This window comes from Sorex araneus, chromosome 1 (genome assembly GCF_027595985.1).
Source record: "Sorex araneus isolate mSorAra2 chromosome 1, mSorAra2.pri, whole genome shotgun sequence".
NCBI classification, from domain to species: domain Eukaryota; kingdom Metazoa; phylum Chordata; class Mammalia; order Eulipotyphla; family Soricidae; genus Sorex; species Sorex araneus.
The window spans coordinates 303,832,786-303,848,339 of NC_073302.1; the positions used below are offsets into that span (position 1 = coordinate 303,832,786).

Here is a 15,554-nt window from a genome sequence, read left to right on the forward strand (position 1 = left end):
ATATCCTTTCTGTAAGGATGCAATACCAGTAAGGCTCTTTTACAGGTGAGAATGTCACAATTTGCACGATCATTGCCGTAAAGATTTAGGCATGAGAGAAATTGCTTTGTACTTACCCTAGTTTACTTTACACTATTTTTCTTCATAACAAAATCAATCCCTAACTTTAGTTTACATTGCCACCTATCTATCTTCACAATCATATTTTCAGTAGATGTGTTGATATGACCATATTTTGGCCATTGATAAAGAATCTAAGTAAAATGTTTTATATACCATAATCTTACAAGGAAGGACTGGCTGCATTCTTTGTCACTTCTACTTTCAATATGCTTGGGTAGAGATAGGGTGTCTGAAGCTCCAGCTATAACTTTAAATAGATGCAACATTATGGAAGTAAAGTAATGAGGGAGTGGAAAAGGACCTAAAGGAATGATGGAGTCACTCTACCCGAGATTTAAACAAAATGAGAAAATAAATCCCTGGATGCTAAGGTCACATGATTTGGACATTGCTCACTTACTCAAAAGCATGCATAGTCACTGACAGAGTTGGGTAGGTTAAACTGAACATTATAAACATTAGTGATTAATGCAGGGATTCTGAGCTTCTGTTTCTTTCCCAGTTAGAAATCCAATATATACATCATATGTTCTAATTATTTTATCATATCATCATCATCATCATCATCATCATCATCATCATCATCATCATCATCATCCCATTGATCATCAAATTTCTCGAGTGGTCTCAGTAACATCTCCATTTGTCCTAACCCTGAGATTTTAGAAGCCTCTCTTTACTTGAACTTCCCAACAAGGCTGCATTTGGAGGCTCTTTCAGGGTCAGGGAAATGAGACCCAGCATTGCTACTGGTGTTGGCATATGAATACACCATGGAGAGTTTGCGAGGCTCACCCATGTGGGCAGGAAACTCTCAGTAGCTTGCTAGGTTCTCCCAGAGGGAGAAGTAGGCTATAAGATATAAAAAATCATATATTTTAAATATTTTTATCTAATATAGGTCATGTAGATTTAATAAGGAATAAATTGCCTTTAAATTTCTTACTATTCTACAAGTTTTTCAGCATGAATTTCTCTGGTGCACTATCTCCATTCCTTGCATCTTACTTTAGCTGTTGCATCTTTGTGGAAGAGACAATTTCTCTTTTCACTCCTTTAGACCTCAACAGCACATAAGTTTCACACTTTTCACTCATGAATATTATTGTTTACTTTGATTGAAATCTCATTGCGGACAAGACAATGAGAAATACAAAGGTATTTCATATAGCTCAAGGGCAAAAGATTAGTGCATAATTACAACAGGTTTTAAGTATTGGTATTTATGGCAATATAGCATATGAAAACTTTATTTTTCTATGAAACATCCTAAAGGATAGAAGCACTGTTTAGGTTAATAACATTTTATGTTTCTTTTACCAATTTTCTTCATGGTTCAATTTTTCTTGGAGCAGATATGTAAAGTTCCAAAATATCAAGAAGAAGACAATCTACAAATACCTGAACTCTTTTTTCAATTTTTTAAAAAATTTTATTGTATCACAGTGAGAAAGTTACAAACTTTCATGTTTGAGTTACAATCTCACAATGATCAACACCCATCCCTCCACCAGTGCACATTCCCCACCACCAATATCCTGGGTATACGCCCCCTTTCCCACCCTCCCCCTGCCTCTATGGCAGACAATATTTCCCATACTCTCTCTCTACTTCTGGGCATTATGGCTTGCAACACAGACACCGAGAGGAATACCTGAACTCTTAAAACTTATAAATGCTATTAATAAAAGGCATCAAAATTCTGGTTAAGATACTTTGCATCTCTAATGTTCTTAACAAAACATGCATTTCAAGCAGAAGTTTTAAGGGTTTTAAATCACAGATTTTCACAGCATTTCCTTCCGGCAGCTGATGAAAATTGGATAATATACAATCAGAACACTTTCCTACACATTTTAAATTGATTGAAAAATAGAAACAGATTTAACATTCAAAAAATGCATTTGCAACTGTTATATAAAAATGATCTGATCTGATTTAGAAGATCTTAGGTATAGAAACTTAGAACTAACAGCATTCTTTGAGATGTTTAAAAACAGAGGGAAAGTATTACAGTAGTTGAGCTGTTACTCTCAACACCTAAGAGAACAGCTTCCACTTAATGAAAGGTGCTGTCCATATCTCACTCTAGGCACAAGTTTGTCATTCAATAGGCAATGAAGAGCTTTCAGTACAAAGGCAACAAATTGCTAAATAGGAGATGCATGGCTGTGTCTCTTTAAAAAAATAAAAGAATCACTATGAGATACAGTTACAGACTTACAAACTTTCGTGCTTACGTTTCAGTCATACAATGATTGAGTACCCATCCCTCCACCAGTGCCCATTCACCACCACCAGTATTCCCAGTATCTCTCCCATCCTCCGCCTCTGTGGCAGGCGCATTCCCTTTTACTCTCTCTCTCTCCTTTTGGGTGTTGTGGTTTGCAATACAGGTATTAAGTGGCCAGCATGTTCAGTTTATAGTTTATTTTCAGCACGCTGTGTCACATTTGGATAAGATTTGAAAGTTTAACATTTATTACCATCTCTGGTTGTAATATGCTCCTTAGTGATTGAAAATTAACCACGTATCCATTGGAAGTTGTCAGTTTGCATTATAACTGCCTGTATATTCAAGGCAAATAAGTAAAGTACAAGAGTATCAGCTTTAACTGCTGTTGGAGAGGATGTGGGGAGAAAGGTACACTTCTACACTGCTGGTGGGAATGCCGACTGGTTCAGCCCTTCTGGAAAACAATATGGACGCTTCTCAAAAAATTAGAAATTCAGCTCCCATTTGATCCAGTAATACCACTACTGGCAATATACCCTGAAGAAGCAAAAAAGTATAGTCGAAATGACATCTGCACTTATATGTTCATCGCAGCACTGTTTACAATAGCCAGAATCTGGAAAAACACCGAGTGCCCGAGAACAGATGACTGGTTAAAGAAACTCTGGTACATCTATACAATGGAATACTATGCAGCTGTTAGAAAAAATGAAGTCATGAACTTTGCATGTAAGTGGATCAACATGGAAAGTATCATGCTAAGTGAAATGAGTCAGAAAGAGAGAGACAGACATAGAAGGATTGCACTCATCTGTGGAATATAAAATAACAGAGTAGGAGACTAATATTCAAGAACAGTAGAAATAAATACCAGTAGGTTGGCTCCATGACTTGGAAGCTGGCCCCACATGCTGGGGTAAAAGGCAGCTCAGATAGAGAAGGGAACAGTAAGTAAAATGTGGTTGGAGATCCCACTCAGGAAGAGAGATTCATGCTGAAAGTAAACTAGAGACTGAACACAATGGCCACTCAATACCCCTATTGCAAACCACAACACTCAACTGGAGAGAGAGAACAAAAGGGAATGCTCTGCCACAGAGGCAGGGTGGGGTGGGGGGCGGGGGAGATGGGATTGGGGAGTGGAAGGGATACTGTTTTATTGGTGGTAGAGAATGGGCACTGGTGGAAGGATGTGTTTGTGAACATTGTATGAGGGAAAAACAAGCTCAAAAATGTGTGAATCTGTATCTGTACCCTCATGGTGATTCACTAATTAAAGAATAAAAAAAAATAAAAGAAGAAGAGACTCTCTGCAGAGAGTCTCTTGCCTGCACGCCTGGCTGTCTTCCCCAGGGCTCCTCGGACGGGATGGACTCCAGCTTTCCTCCCCACCCCGAGCAGAGCTCCTGGGGGCCAAAGACCACTGGAACCTAGCTACAGCCATGCTCGAGGTCCCTCTCCACTCGTTCAGACAGGCCTCACGCATGAAGGTACCGGCAGAGAAACCCACCCAGGTGTGTGTAATCCCATCAATGGCCAACATCCAGAGAGAGACTTAAAAGCAAGCTCTCAGAAGATATCTTGTAGCCTACTTCTCCCTCTGGGAGAAACTGGCAAGCTTCTGAGAGTTTCCTGCCTACATGGGACAGCCTTGCAAGCTTCCCATGTGTATTCATATGCAAAATCCAGTAACAAGCTGGATCTCATTCCCTTGACCCTGAAGAGCTCCCAGTGCAACATAGTTAGGAGGGCTGAGTCGAGATGGACTTCTAAGATCTCAGGGAAAGGACGAAATGAGATGTTACTGAGCCTGCCAGAGAAATCCGTGATTAATGGGATTTTGTGATTCGTGACTCGAGAAAAGAAAAAGAAATAAAATACCAGTAATCCAAAAAAAAAAAAAAAGAGTATCAGCTTTACATCATGTTTACTAAACTATGAGGGCACTGACTGACCACATGGCCTGGTTGTGGGACTGAAAACACCATGCCCTTCAAGACAAGCAAGGGTCTCTGTAGGCAAACATATAACATGCACTTGGAAGTGCCATTGTACTCATCATCACTTCTTCCCAAATACATGGAAAGATGGGGTAATGTTTTCTCTGACAGTGTGTAGGCCTATTCAAATTTCTAGTTTTTTTCCCCTAAAAGCTAGGTCATAATTCCAGAAACATAAACAAGTGACTGCCAGAGGTACAGAGAAGGGAGGAGCAAGAAGTAAGAACAAGTCTAAACTCCTCCCCCAAATATGTGCATGTCTTGGATCATTATCATCCTTCTACTAAACCCAGGCTTTGGACCTGGGGTCTAGAGATTAAATACAGCTAATCACGGAAAGGAGGAGCAATTGGCTGATCATGGATAATGAAAACAGCCTCTAAGAAAGAGTCATTTGTGACTAAGTAGGAGATCTATTTTCTGTGTCAGAAGTATTCTGATAAATGTCGGCTTTGTACTGTGTGGCTTATGTTTCCAGATCCATTTTGACCCCATTGAGATTTATTTCAAAGTGCTAGCAAATTAAAAGATAGGTTGTGTGCAAACGTCTAAAGTAATGAGGAAAATTATTTGAGAATGAGGAGGCAATGATAAAAGGGCTTGGGCATTCTGTACATCAAAACCATACCGGTCAACACTAGGGTAAGCATGTGACACAGACTATAAAAAGTAAATATTTTTAAAAAACGAAGTTTTCTAATAGGGTGGGTGAGGAGAGGTCTTGGGTTCATGGGTACAGGGACACTGATACTTGTGGTGGGTTTGGGATTAGAAGTTGGAATACCTAAAACTTTGTGATCAACACATTCGTAAAGCAGAGTAAACCAATTAAAAAATTAAGATCAAAGTAACAAAATAGGTCTGCAAGAAAATTATTTCTTTTATTTATTTTTTGCCTCATTTTGGTGCTCAGAGCTTACTCCTGGCTCTGTACCCAGAGATAATTCCTGGGGGTGCTGGGGTACTATATGAGGTGTTGGGAATTGAATCCTGGTCAGCCACAAGCAAGGCAAATGCCTTATCAACTGTGCTATCTCTCCTGCCCTATTACTTTGAGTGTTCCATTTTGGTCTTTCATGCTGCAAATCCCCATACGTCCCAGCACCAGACATGGTCCCCCAAGTCCACCATTAGTGATCCCTGAATACAGAGCCAGGAGAGAGCCCTGAGCTCTGTAGGCTGTGGTCCAAAAACAAAAACAAAAGCAAAAACTAATTCCCTAATATATAGCCACAAATTTCAAAAGCTATAAACCTCATAAAATGTTTCCAGTGACAGTGGAATTAAATGACAAACCTATAACAAGAAGGGAACTAGGAAAAAACCCCAAATATTTGGAATTGAACAACATGCCACTAAATAAGTCACAGTGGAAGAATAAATGATAAGGGAAACAAGAATATATTTTTAACTAAATAGCAGTGAACCAAAGTATGTGTGATGTAGCTAAAGCAGTGTTTCAAGGGAAATTTGTAGCAATAAAAATAAGTAGAAAATAAATTTACAGTAAACAATTTCAGTTGCTGCCTTAATTTTGTGGAAAAGATCAAGTTGAGACTAAAATAAGAAAAAAGAGAAAAATATGAAAAGAACAAAATCAAGTATATTAAAAACAGGCAAGTAAAATTAATACATCTATACTTTGGAAATTTGAAAAGTACTTATAAAATTAACTAGTCTTAGCAGGAAAAATTATTGAATAAAAAATATGAATATCAATAACAAGAGTGTATAAAATAATAGTTCTTTCAGATATTAAAATGATAGAGAATTAATATATGAATATTTGTGGAAATACATTTAAAAACATGAAATTTATATATTCAGAACCATGATTTAGCAAAATTAACATAAGGAACATCTAAAACGAGTAACTATATTTAAAAATAATTAAATTCATATTTATAAGCATCCCAACAAGAGAAAATTCTAAACTAAGGTGGGTTCTCTGCTAAGAGTTATCAAAATTTATTAAAGAATGAAACAAATCTATACAAGTTATATTTCAAAATGAGGAGAAAATGAAATATTTTCCAGTTTACTTTATGAAGTCAGTAGTACCCTGATAATAAAACTTGACAAAACTAATTCAAGCAGAAACAAAATCAGAGACTAATGTTTCTCCTGAATACAGACTTAAATAGTTTCAACAAACTATCATTAAGTCAAATAGGAGATTATACCAATTGTCATTACATCACAACCATGTGGGGTTTTATTTGCTAAAGGCAAGAGTTTGGCATTTACTAAATTGAGTTATCTTACCAAAATCATTAGAAAAGAATGGCCTTAAGATAATTTTGTATGTTCAAGAAGAAAACTGTTGGCAAAATTCAACCCTTAATCATTAATGCAAAACACTTAATAAATGTGAAATCGAAGGAAACTTCTTTAATCCGAAAAAGCATCAACAGAAAGCTTAAATTAACATCATACTTAATGCTAAAACATTGAACGTTTCCTTCTGAGATTAGTAACAAGCAAAGATGTCTATTGTCCTTGCTTCTATTCAACATTACACACACAGTACAAGTTAGTACAACAAGAAGAGAAAAGCAGAGAATACATCAAGATTGGAAAAGATGATGCAAAGCTATTCTCTGGCCAAATGCGGTTTACATAAATATCCAATGTAATGGGTGAAAAGAACTACTTGAAGCAGTAAGTAAATATGAGTACTACAAGGCTAATAAGTGAAGTATCAACTGCGTTTATTTATTTAGTTTTTTGCTTTTTGGGTCACACCCTACAATGCTCAGGGGTTACTCCTGGCTCTGCACTCAGGAATTACCCCTGGCGGTGCTTAGGGAACCATATGGGATGCTGAGAATCGACTCCAGATCGCCCACCTACAAGGCAAATGCCCTACCCACTGTACTATCACTTCACCCCTCAACTGCATTTTTTGCACACTAGTGTCAATGAAATTGGTGATTTAAAAAAAGTTAAATTTATAACAAGATTAAAAGATAAAAAATACTTTAGAATAACCTTAAGAGATTCTTGAAAATTCTTCACTAAAAACAGCACCAATCAAGAAAAAAACGAAATAAAAGGAATTACCCCATTTATATATTGGAAGACCCCCAAGGACCGAAAGATATGTATCTTTGAATTTACCTACTTATTCAATACAATCTCAACCAAAAGACCAACTTGACTTCTTATTCCCCCAGAAATTTACTAGTCAATTCTAAAGTATATTTGTAATATATCTTATTCCAAATAAAATATATTGGGTGGGATGAAAGGACCTTGCAGGGGTCAATGATGCCAGGTTGATCCCTGGTACCACGTGGTCCTCTAAGCACCACTGGTATATGCCTAGAGGCTCACATTTATCCGTGTGATCATACTGACAACAAATTCTGCCTCCTAGGGTCTTAGCGAGGCACAAGCCTCCTGTCTTGGCTTAGAATCACTAAAGTGATTCTCAGCAGAGAACTAGGAATCCCTTTGATGTCCCCCAAATAAATATATAATAAAGATGTATGGAAACAAACATTTCCAGAGCATCTAATCCAATCACAAAAAAATTAAGAGGAGAGTTGGAGGATTTAATACCTTCTTTTTGCAGACCATACTAGGCAAAATCTTGAAGTGTTAGAATGGGGCTGATCAAATGGATGAATGAATCTGAATGATCCTTCCGAAACAGGCATTTATTTATATAATCACTAAGGGCAAAAAAACTATTCAATTTGAAGAAAAATGTTTTCAAAATGATGTGGGTATAATTGCAAAACATGTTTTAAAATCATTTTATCTACATTGCAAGCCACACAAAAATTAATTCAAGATAGTCATAAACCCAAATGTAAGAGTCTAAGTTATAAATCTTTACAAAAATTATTTTGGACAGTGAGCACACATAGTAAGTGCTCAGGGTTTATTTCCGGCTCTGTGTTCAGGAATCACCCTCGGTGGTGTTCTGGGGACCATATGAGGTAGTAGGGATTGAACCAAGGTAGATCACATGCAAGGCAATTACCCTACCCACCATATTGTCTATCATGGTCCAGATTTTCAAGATTTTTGTAGGCAAATATTTCTTTGAGAGGACCTGAAAATGGGTCTGAATGATAGTTCAGCAAGTAGGGCATTTGCTTTGCCGGGTTCGATCCTCAGTACCCATTGGGTCTCTCGAGCATGGCCAGGAGTAATTCCTGAGTGCAGAGGAAGGAGTAACCCCTTAGCTCCCTCTTCCCTCACAAAATAAAGAGTACCTGGAAAACATTAACAATAAGATTAGAATTAAAAATAAAAACTTTTTTTTTTCTATTTAGGTAACACAAATTACATAGTGTTAATATTTGTCCCGTCCCGAGGGACTAAGTTATTCCAGGGTCTGAAGAGGCGCTACCTGAAATAGCAAGGGCGAGAAAGAAGAGGGAGACCAAGCAAGGAACTGTTGTCAAGGTCTCGTTTATTGAAGGAAAGTTTACAGAATATATAGGCTGAGGGGCAAGGCTTTTGCGAGGGGGCCAGGGTGGATCACGCGGGGCATTCGAGGGGCATTTGTGTAAGGGGGATCAGCAGGCTGGAACATGATATGCCTGTCATCTTTGTAGGTCTCGCCCTTGGTACAGGATGTCTGTTTCATAATACAATCTTGGTGGGCACTCCCTGTCTGGGAAAATGGCTAAGTTCTCCTTTTCCCAGGGTCCCGGTCCCCCACAAATATTTATGTGTTAGGTATATGATACTATTGCGCCATGCTGCCCTCCAATAGATTCCCAATATCCTTCCACTACTGTCCACAAGTCCCTTCTCATTCACCCCTTCCCTTCCCAAAACACTTATTCATCAAAGAAATGTTATGAATATAGCAAGCCTCAGACTGGGTGAAGATATAATTGGAAATATGTCTGATTTCCAAAATGTATTTTAAAGAAAGTCCCAGAAATTAGGCAAACCCAGATAATGAGAAAATTATTAAAATATAAATTTTGGAAAATATAAAGAAGCTCCATGAATTAAGCCTATTAAATATGGTCTCCACTATTAATCATAAATCACTGCATCACTGTCATCCTGTTGCTCATCAATTTGCTTGAGCAGGCACCAGTAACATCTCCATCGTGAGTCTTGTTACTGTTTTTGGCATATTGAATATGCCATGGGGTAGCTTGCCAGGCTCTGCCATGTGGGCGAGATACTCTCGGTAGCTTGCCAGGCTCTCCAGGAGGGATGGAGGAATCAAACCTGGGTTGGCCGCATGCAAGGCAGACGCCCTACCCACTGTGCTATCACTCCAGCCCATTAATCATAAGCTAATTCAAGTTAAACTGACAGTGAAATCCTAAGAAAAACTCAAACCTAGAAGACTAAACAACATCAATTTGGGGAAAAGTGCCTCCTATACCTTTCTGGTGTGAGCATAAACAGGGCCAAAGACTCTGGAACTGCATCTGACAGTTGGTTATATGGTTGACCATACAAGTGTTCCATGACCCGGAAGTTCTTCTCCTTGGTATTATTCCAAGAGAAATGAATCCATATGGCCGCAAAAGATATTTACAAAATATTTCTAACAGCTTTTTTCATCCTATCTAAAACTTGGAAACAACCCAATTATCAAAAGAAAATATGACCCTCCCAAATGGGCCCATAAAATTGATGAAGTACCACTAATCCACAATAAAATATCACATGTGAACTGTTAGACTCAACCATAGAGATGACATTCAAAAACATATTGAATAAAGGAAGCCAGATGCCAAAAAGCTTACATTCTATGATTTCATTACAGTAAAATCCAGGAACAGGTAAATCTAATCTTGTTAAAAATCAGAAGTTTGGTGTCTAGAAGTTGGGGGAGGAGAGAGTTAGGAAATGACCCCATCTTTATTGAAGAACTTATTTTTCAAACAGATTTGTATTAATAACTGAAAAATATATATTCCCAGTATCATGTTTTGAACTTTTAGTATTAGAGAATTATAGATACTTTCAAGTTGTGTCTTTTGATACAAATTTAAATTTCTAACCCATCACACACTTTTTAACACACCTACTCTTTATAACAACTAGAATGTATTGAATAGGTTCAGAAAAACTTAATTCAGAAACTCTTCTTTAAACATTTCTATAGAATACAAAATAAACAGAGTTAAAGGTTAAACATATCTTCAAGAATCTGTTGACATAACATCAGCTATAATAGAGGGTACTATAAATATGACATAAGTAAAATATCACAAAGTGTTTTTCATACCATTAATGACATTAAATATAAAAAAGATGGTTTTGATGGCAGACATTATTATTAAGAAAGACACCAGATACACTAAAATGAAAAATTAATAATGTAGGATGAGAAATCACAACATCTAATTATAAAAGAAATTGAGTGGCAACATTTTTTTCTTAGGCCCTCAAATAAGAGGACATCTTCTGAGTCACTTGAAGTGACAGTTTAATTGCAATTTCTTAGGCAGATGCCTAAATATTAACAGAGATTAGGAAGCTTGCAGTTAGGCCTTCTCTTGAACAGGTAGTTAACATTCTTGAAATAGATCAACGTGATCTCATTCCTCATTTATTAGGATAAGTACAATAAAAACTTAAACAAATGGGTAGTAAGCCAATTGTTCATGAAAGCCTTACTCCATCTACTTTCTTGCTTCCTTTGAGAAGCCATGTAAAATCTTCATCCTCTGTTAATTACTAATTTAATCAAAGCTAAAAGAAATTTTTTCTCTAATTATAAAAGACAGTTTGATGGCTTGAATACCTCTCCTGATCTAGGGCAAACTATAATTTATTAAGCACAAATATGAGTAGTAGAAATGCAAGTTGGGTGCTTAATCAGCAGTGACCCTCAGTCATGACAGGCAATATTTTCTGGGTGAAGAATAAAAGTAATATGACTCCTGTTATATGTCAACTCCTCTGGCAAGACAGCTGTTACATGCATTAAAAAATCACTTGGTCTTACTGTTCACTCCTCCAATTTTATCTTAATTTTTATGTCATTTTAGAAGGTAGTTCCTCTATTTACGTAGCTTTTAAAAACAGGGAAGATTGATTTGTATTGTTAGAAGTCACACTCAGATGATATAGCAAGAGAATTCATGATTGATATTAGTGAGAGTAGCAGACAGGGACAGGTATCTTGGTTTGGGACATATACTGGGCTCTAGAACATTCTCTTAATCTCATCATGGTTATAAGTATGTGCTCACCCAGAAAATGTATCAACCTGTGAACTTGCACAGTTTTTTTACTGATTAGTATCAAATAAGTCACAACCTTGATAGATCTCTGGACACTGAGGCTTTCAGCCAAACAACCAAAGAACACGAGTCCTCAGATTATGTGACTTCATTCAATGTCAGACAGGATTTTGTCTTATCCTCATCAAAACACTGAACAGAATTCCATTATTTGAGGAATTCAATAAGAAGTTACACACAAAACCCAAATTCCTTCCAGAAATCTCTGGGATCACCTCAGCATTGTGTCAAAATGCAGAGATTTTATACTAATACCCACAGAAAATAATGAGTTTTCTCGCAAACTTTTCTCAGAAACTCCCTCTGATCTCCAAGTAGACCTAACAGCACATGTGAAAATTTAGGAAATAGGACTGTAAGTAAAATGGAGTTGGATACCTTAGCTTTTGATTATAATCAAATCTTGAATGTCTCTGGAACTTACCAAAAAGGTGTCTTTTTCTTCAATTTTGTAGTAGTCTATTCAATTAGAGTTGCCAAGCAGATACAGGTTGTTCCACAACCTAGAGATAATAATAGAAATTGAAAAACTGCTAGATTTTAAGGTACTTCTTTTATTGTAAATGTATGTATTAGCTACATAATTCAACATTTAACACATCATTACAAAACAATAATTCACTCAAACATTCATGTAACAACAAGCTTACGGAAGAGCTTATACTTGAGGTAGATCTGTAGAAAGTGGTAAGAGGAATTAGTAGCTGATTAATATAATATAATATCTTTCTTGAGAAAAGTAAGCAAATAAACAAGTATTCCAAATTGGCAACTGCCATAAAAGAAGTATCAATGAGATACTATGGGAATTAGGATGCAAAGAAGCTTCAGAAGGTGCAATGTTTGGGAAGCTGTGGAACGTGAGGACATAGAGCATTGTTCTGTGATGGTGAGAAGGGACTGAAACAGAAGGAGAAGTGAGTGGAACAAACAGTCCAGTTACATAACACACAGTGGGTGAGGGATAGAGTTTAAACATATAGGAAATAAGGAGTGAGCTGAATTCATCTTGCTAAGTTGAAGAGGGTTTTCAGAGGATTTGTAAATCAGATGCATTTTTTGGGTGCTAGAGGTGAAATCACTTTGCCATGTCTAGGTGTGCCACAGGCATAAAGAAGGAATACAAGGACATCAACCCTCTTGGACCTTTTCCTCAGCAGAATTGATTATAATCATAAAAATTGGCAGTACAGATTTCTTTTAGTGTCTGTTGTAGAGGAAACAATTTGTTCATAGGTAAAAAACAACAACAACAACAACAGAGTCTTAGGGGAGCGATGATAGCCACAAAGTTAGAGGTGAGGCAAAGGGAGAAATGCAGGTTGTAGACATGAAGGGCAACAATGAGCAGAAATTTAAAAGCATGAAAGTGGGTAGGTTCAGAAGTGTCCAGCATAATGGAAGATTAGCGAGAAAAGGCTTTGGGAGAGGTTGAGTTCCTGAGTTCAATGCTTAGAAACCTAAGCTGGGTGAACACTACAATGTGGTTATTTCTTTTCTTGACTGGCTTGGTCAGGTCTAAGGATATTGTTGGGTGGTGGGAGATGATCTGATATTTGACCTTCACATATAAACAAACCTCAGTACCCGATTTTTGTGTGTGTTTTGGTTTGGGGTGGCTTCAGCCGCCAAAGCTCAAGGGCTTCTTCCAGCTCTGTGCTTAGGTTTGCTCCCAGCATCCCAGTGGTGATCGGAGAACCATGCAGTGCTGGAATTGGGCCCCTACCACTTGCATGCAGTGCTTTTGCTCTAGCCTGTTGAATTCTCTCTGACCGTGGGTTCCAGCTTTGACTGTTTTTCGTCTGTGTTGATGTTTTTGAGGAAGTTGTTAAAAATTTTCCCAAATCACTATGGAGGACATAATCTGCTTTACTAAGAGGAAAACAGACAGAAGTGACGCAGGAGCTATTTCAAGCACACAAGTTAGGTGCTCATTAAAAGACAAGAATTCTTGTCTCTGGAGAAGCAGAGCATTCTAACAGAGCTGCATGCCCCTCGTGGGAGAAAGGGATTTCCATCAAATGCTTGCCTTGATTTCTTAGCATATCCAGGCATGGTGGGTAATTCAATGCAGTGAAACAGTGCGATTTACAGTGGAGGTTCCCACCTCCTCCCTCTCGCCCTGGAGATGTCAGGACTTGGAATCTTCTGGAGACAGTCATGCATGCATCAAGATCAATGTTTATTGAGAACTCGTTAAGAGTGCTGTGGGAGCACTAACTCACTTATTCTCTACAATAACCTGACAAGACAGCAACTATTTTTATCTAAATGTTACATTGCAGATAACTGAAGATGGGGAAATTGAAGAAATCTGCCACAGGTCAACCTTTGCATAGCTAGCTCTTATCAGGGCTTTGCCTCCTGGGTGCACTGGGTCCATGGCATGTAAGAGCCAAATGGAGATTCAAATGTCATGTTATGGTGGGCTGCAGGGTGCCTGAAGAGAGGGGAAAGCAGACTCTTGTAATATTTGTTTGTAGTTTCTAATTTGGCTTTGAATTAAAAAAATATGCTTGGACCCTACAACTCCATGACTTACATCTTAGAATTTAAGTATCTGCTACCTTGTTTCTTCAATTCTTAGTTATCCCATGAACCACTGAGATTTCCAGGTGGTGTCTAGGGGAGGCGGGGAGTTGCACTATACCATAGGGCAGAAGCATTGGTCAGGCAAATCAATTCCCAAACTTACATTTAAGGATGAATGGTCATTGTGATTCTAGAAACTGCAATTATAGGGGAATGGTGATGACCTTACTGAATTGCAAGGGAATGGTGATTACCCAAGGGATTTAGAGTTAATCCCTTGGATTTTACAAATCAGCACACAAGTAGTTTGGAGCAACAAGATTTCTCTCTCCTTCTCACTCAATGACCGGAAATTGTTGGGGGAGGGAACTGTTGGTTTGACTGAAATTGGAGGCGCTGCGGAATTCCATTTGAAATTCCAGTCTGAAGCAACTGATATGTGTTTCTGCATGGAGCTGCGTGGGTTCAGTTTTATAACCGCCCTAATGAAATACTCTTTCCTGGTATTGTTTGCTGTCAAGACTTTGGTCATCTGGTCCAGGAATTTAGTCACATCATCCAACATTGTGTCAATGTGAGAATGCAACCCATGTTTCCCCATTTATTTATTCATTCTGGAAATATTTGCCCAATGTGAGCCACATGCTGATTCTTGTGTTAGGTATTACTTAACCAATAGTCAGCGAAAACAAATATGGTGATGATCCTAAATATACATCCAAATGACCAGCTTGCAAAGACACTTTAAAATACAATCAAGTTGAGGATTGCCAGTATTTCCCTAAAATTGACCTGGTAATAAGAAGCACATAAAGAGCAGAGAGAAGCAAAGAAGGAAATGAACTCAGAGGGACATGGTGCATGTTTTGGGTTAAGCACTGATGGGTGGATTGTGAATGTAAAGTGGGTGATACTTTTCCTGATTTGAAGTCCAACTGGCTTCACTCTGAGAAATAAACTTTCTTTACTAGACTCTATGACAGAAGAATCTCTAACTCTGCACTTCCTGTGGCATTGTGCTATTTCAGTTATACCTTTTCACAGAGATTCACTTATTATGCCCAAAGCTCTTTAAAATTACTCATTGGTATAGTCAGAGCTATTTGAAGGAATTTCTACGGCATGTTGTGGCTATAATTTCTGGAAGATACAAAAATAAATATTCTAATATTAATCGCAATTGCCACAGACCTTGTCAACATGTTATTTTTATTAACTTATGCACCATTCATAATAAAGCAGCATCAGTTACGGGACAGATCACACCAATATTAAGACACACACAATTGATTTTGATTATAATTATGTAACCTTGATAGACTAATAGTATGTATCTTTCAATGATTGTAATTATGTAATTTTAGAGAATTAATTACTCCACAAAGAGTACCAATTATTTACTTAAACTGTCAAAACACTAACTTC

The 15,554-nt window shown here is 37.6% G+C and overlaps 1 protein-coding gene across 4 annotated transcripts in view; it reads right to left on the reverse strand.

The window, feature by feature from the left end:
• TENM3 (teneurin transmembrane protein 3) overlaps nucleotides 1-15,554 on the reverse strand; it is a 1,301,134-nt gene that overhangs the window by 870,835 nt on the left and 414,745 nt on the right. For all 4 annotated transcript variants that reach the window (XM_055131945.1, XM_055131963.1, XM_055131957.1 and 1 more), the window contains exon 3: nucleotides 12,022-12,100. The gene's annotated coding sequence lies outside the window, so the exon portion shown is untranslated. The remainder of the gene's footprint in view (nucleotides 1-12,021; nucleotides 12,101-15,554) is intronic.